The sequence below is a fragment of the Bufo bufo genome, chromosome 3 (genome assembly GCF_905171765.1).
Source record: "Bufo bufo chromosome 3, aBufBuf1.1, whole genome shotgun sequence".
Taxonomy (NCBI): Eukaryota; Metazoa; Chordata; class Amphibia; order Anura; family Bufonidae; genus Bufo; species Bufo bufo.
Genome location: NC_053391.1, coordinates 371,037,722 through 371,043,228, shown reverse-complemented (window position 1 = coordinate 371,043,228; position 5,507 = coordinate 371,037,722).

The window sequence follows — 5,507 nt, the reverse complement described above, 5'->3', positions numbered from 1 at the left end:
CAACTTTTAAGCATTTGAAACTAAATATCTAATAATACGTTCACATGACCCTTTTGACCTTTTAATATACATAATTGAGGAAGGTCTTTTCCTGACACTTTTAATTACCTATATCCTGGACTTGTTGGAGTTGGCTGTCTTCTCCTATCTTTTTGAAATATAGGTTGACTTGATGAAAATTTTATATAACGGCTTTGATGCTTGGCATCGGAACTTGTACATTTCACTTATCTACATCCATGAATAACTATTGTTTTGAAATAACATTTACTCTTCTCAGAAATCCAATTAACATAAACTTACTTCAATGTTTCTGTACCTTCTACAATACCTTCTAAATGATAAATACATGGTATAACATATATATAAATCGATACATTGTTACACATAGATAACACATTATATGAATTATTGATTAAAATATGTTGTAAACTAAATATACCATACAGAGATATATATATAATCAGGGCTCGAGTCTGGTGGGAACGGCGTTCCTGCACTTTTTTCATGGCAGGAACGCCGTTCCCAAAGTTTCAGGGCAAAAGGACCAGGAAGGAAGCGGTGAATGCTTTGTACTCACTGCTTCCTGGTCCTCGGCTGTCGGCTCTGCAGGCTGCGCAGTGCGCACAGGAGTGAGTCGCTCTGTGACGTCACGCTGTGCGCAGCCTTCACAGCACAGCCGACAGCAGGAGAAGAGGAGCGTCTGCGTCCAGGAGCAGGAGAGGTAAGTGTTTTTTTTTTTTTTCATATATTATGGGCGGGGGGCTGATGAGACAAGGCACTGGGGGGCTGATGAGACAAGGCACTGGGGGGCTGATGAGACAAGGCACTGGGGGGCTGATGAGACAAGGCACTGGGGGGCTGATGAGACAAGGCACTGGGGGGCTGATGAGACAAGGCACTGGGGGGCTGATGAGACAAGGCACTGGGGGGCTGATGAGACAAGGCACTGGGGGGGCTGATGAGACAAGGCACTGGGGGGGCTGATGAGACAAGGCACTGGGGGGCTGATGAGAGGCACTGGGGAGGCTGATGAGAGGCACTGGGGGGGCTGATGAGAGGCACTGGGGGGGCTGATGAGAGGCACTGGGGGGCTGCTATGAGGCATGGGGCTATTATCTGAGGTCTGATTGGGGGTCATTCATATTGGGGTCTGATCTGAGGTCTTATTGGGGTCTTATTAACATTGGGGATCTTATTGGGGTTGTTAGCTGAGGTCTGATTAACATTGGGGGTCTTATTGGTGGTCTGACCTGAGGTGTAATGAAAAATATTTTTTTCTTATTGTTCCCCTCTAAAACCTAGGTGCGTCTTATGGACCGGTGCGTCTAATAGGGCAAAAAATACAGTACTTGCTTGCTCCAGCCGACCTCCCTTGCCCTTTGCGAACGCCGCACGCTGTGACATCACGCGGAGGTACTTGGGTAAGTTCCCACACTTTTTTTCCCAGGACTTGACCCCTGTATATAATATAATTATGAATATATAAATTGAACTTCATGCAGCAGGTGTGCCTCAAGGATATGAATCCTTATCACGTCATGGCTTATTCATGAAACAACCTTGTTCCCTTCAGACAGACATGTCTGAGGAAGTTAGTTTACTCCCCATAGATAATCCCATATCTTTAGTAATAACTTTTAAATACAATATCCGTTCATGTTCACAATTATTTTTATATAAATTGAACTTGCATTCATTTTGGTTATAATGTCATTAGATAATTTTGTATACGTATGAAAATGCACAACAGGGGCCAGGGCTGCGTGAAAAACGCAGAATATAGAACATGCTTTGTTTTTCACGCAAACGCAGAACTGATGTTTGAAAAAAACGCTCATGTACACAGATCCATTGAAATGAATGGGTCAGGATTCAGTGCGGGTGCTATGCGTTCACGTCACGCATTGCATCCGCTTGGAAAACTCGCTCATGTGAAAGGGGCCTTAGTGGACAGATTCTGAGCCAAGCACTGACCTCATAAACATTAGTCGTAAAAGGTCCATTAGCATACACACTAGCCTCAGTCCTGACATAACAGGCAAGCGGGCTAGTGGGGGCAGCTGCCGACCTTCTTATGTGTCGCTGTAGCAAGTTGTAATTTCTTTGGGGGACAACTTGTTTGATGATCTGGCAAACTTTCCTGCTAACCCCAGGCAACCGGACTTCTACTCGGGGCTGTGGAGTCGGAGTCGAGGAGTCGAAGTCTGAGGCAATTTTGGGTACCCGGAGTCGGCAAAAAATTAACCGACTCCGACTCCTACTAGATTTAAATTGGAATAAAATAAAAAAAAGCAAGTTTAAATGTCCCAATTCACAAAAAATTATAATTAATTACCGTATTTTTCGCCCTACAAGACGCACCAAGGTTTTTGAACTAAAAGGTGTGCTTTTGGTGGGTTTTGAACTAATGGTGGTCTGTGGATGACACTATTATGGGGGCATCTGTGGATGGCACTTTTATGGGGGCATCTGTGGATGGCACTGTTATGGGGGCATATGTGGATTGCACTGTTATGGGGTCATCTGTGAATGGCACTGTTATGGGGTCATCTGTGAATGGCACTGTTATGGGGGCATCTGTGAATGGCACTGTTATGGGGGCATCTGTGGATGGCACTGTTATGGGGGCATCTGTGGATGGCACTGTTATGGGGGATCATTGTGGGGGCATCTGTGGATGGCACTGTTATGGGGGCGTCTGCGGATGACACATATACAGCATCTTATCTTATGTGTCTTCCACAGATCCCCCCCCATAACAGTGTCCCTGTTCCATGTAGTGAATAGGGGCTGGCATCTGTTTCTGTAATGGCAGCGGGGCCCGGTGCCTGCTTCAATTATAAAGTGGGCGGAGCAGGTGCGTGTTGTAGTGAGCTACGCTACGAGCGCCCACCCGGCCTCCTGACTGCCAAGAAGTTAGTAGTAAGTAGTACAGCGCTAGATTTAAGATGATTGGAATACTTTAACAATACCCACAAGTTAGATATGGTGTACAGTGAGCAGGGCCCGGTGTAGTAGAATACAGTGACTGCACCTGGCCCCGCTGCCATTACAGAAACAGATGCCGGCCCCCAGCCCCTCCTCCCTCTCAGCCTATTCACCGGAAGGTCGCAGCATTCGCCCCCCATAAGACGCACTGCTATTTTTCCCCCACTTTTGCGAAAAATACGGTACTTCTCAACTGTAAGAATAAAGGCCAATGCATGCAGTGCGTCACGTTACCGACCGTTACGAACACGTTAAGTGACCATGAAGAAGCATGCTTTTCACTATATGGCACGCAACGCACAGTTAAGGAGCGGCAATACTTATACTTTCCATTGTGTTGTGTTCCACTGTTACAGGGAACGCAACGCCCATGGTTAACCTAGCCTCTCACTGATAACTGATTAAGTAAATATGTTTTTTGCAGGACTAGAGACTTGTATAAGTGAAGGGAATGGATAGTCAATAGTTCAAGACTGAAGCTGTAAACCATTTGAAAAACTGCTGTCATTCAGCTAAGGCTATAAAAATTTGTAAACGCAGATTGTTAGCTTAAACTTTAAACATGACTATGGGATTCTACTAGGGAAATCATGTTTTACAATAAATGCCCCTTCCTGGATCCTCCCACTGCCCTATCTTCAGCAGAAGATCAGCACACAAAGGAGAAGGCAGCAGCTTCCCAGCCAGTACTTCTGTGGTAATGACATGTATGTTGCCTTTCTTTCCTTCAAGGAATGTAAAAAATACATTCGCATAATAAATACAGAGGAGTCGGGAGTACCAAAAACTGAGGAGTCTGAGCATTTATCTACCGACTCCACAGCCCTGCTTCTACTGTCTCATAACGTATTAAGTTCCGTTTCTTTTATCCCTTTTATTTTCAAACTTATTTTTGCATTGCATTTGTATGTCCTTTTATTTTTACCGTATTTTTTGTACGCACTGTCCTTTAGGCTACTTTCACACTCACGTTTGGTGCAGATCCGTCATGGATCTGCACAAACGCATCCGTTCAGATAATAACACCGTCTGCATCCGTTCAGAACGGATCCGTTTGTATTATCTTTAACGCAGCCAAGACGGATCCGTCTTGAACACCATTGAAAGTCAATGGGGGACGTATCCGTTTCTATTGTGCCAGATTGTGTCAGTGAAAGCGGATCCGTCCCCATTGACTTACATTGTGTGTCAGGACGGATCCGTTTGGCTCTTTTTCGGCAGACGGACACCAAAACGCTGCAAGCAGCGTTTTGGTGTCCGCCTCCAAAGCAGAATGGAGGAGGAACGGAGCCAAACTGATACATTCTCAGCGGATCCTTTTCCATTCAGAATGCATTAAGGGCAAAACTGATCTGTTTTGGACGCTTGTGAGAGCCCTGAAACGGATCAAACAAACGGAAACCAAAACGCCAGTGTGAAAGTAGCCTTAGATTAAAACTTCACTTTAATAAGAGCCTTCTTGTGTTTTCACAACCTCAGGAGAAGCATTTTGTATATTGGTGTAGTAAGCCTGTGAATGCTAGAGAGAGTAGAAGGTTATTTGTGAGTTACCCAGTTTAAGGCGTCTTGTCCGCTTAATATGACAAGTGGTGGTAGCTAATATTCCTTAGATATGGATGTCAGATAGCTAAAGGGGGAATATTTAGCGTAACCCTTTGGCTCAAAGTAAGAGAGTGGGATGCTGATGTTAAATCTGGGTGACCCTTTAAGTTCCCATCCCGAGTCTAAGTCGTGATCTGACATTGACCTTCTCAGGTTGACACCTCTGATGGAGTAAAAAAAAATTTGCAACCAGGTTCCATGGCCAATTCATCAAGAGTAGTGTTAAGCGAACTTGTGTTTTTAGTTCGGCGTCTAAAGTTCGGGTTATCGAAGAATTGCGTTATGGATTCTAAATTCCATTATGGTCCGTGGTAGCGGAATCCATAACGCGATTCTTCGATAACCCGAACTTTAGACGTCGAACTTAAAACACAAGTTCGCTTAACACTAATCAAGAGTCAGCAACTTCTAGCACACCAGCTGTTGTAAAAATGCAGCTCCCAGCATGCTCAATTTACTTCTATGACGTTCCAATAGCATTTTAGCAAGTGTGCATGTTGGAAGTTATAGTTCAGGGATCAGCAACCTCCGGCGCTTCAGCTGTTCTGAAACTACAACTTCCAGAATCCTCCTTTCACTTCTATGGGAGTTACAAGAACAGCCAAGAAAGTGTGCATGCTGGGAGTTGTAGTTTCACAGCAGCTGGAGTGCCAAAGGTTGGTGATCCCTGTTATAGTTTAAAAACAGCTGGAGGTAGCTGATTCCTGGCTACCTATGCTAATAGCTCAAGGTCAAATGAATAGTAGAATGGATTTTTATTGTAGGACCAAAAGCAAGAAATGCACATTTGTTTCAGTGAAATAATGTGGTATTAACGGATGAAAAGAAAAAAGAATGATACTTCATTTGGGTCTCTTCCGCCACAAGTAAGATGGCCGCCTAATGGCACCAGATCGTGAAGCCGTGACGTCCGG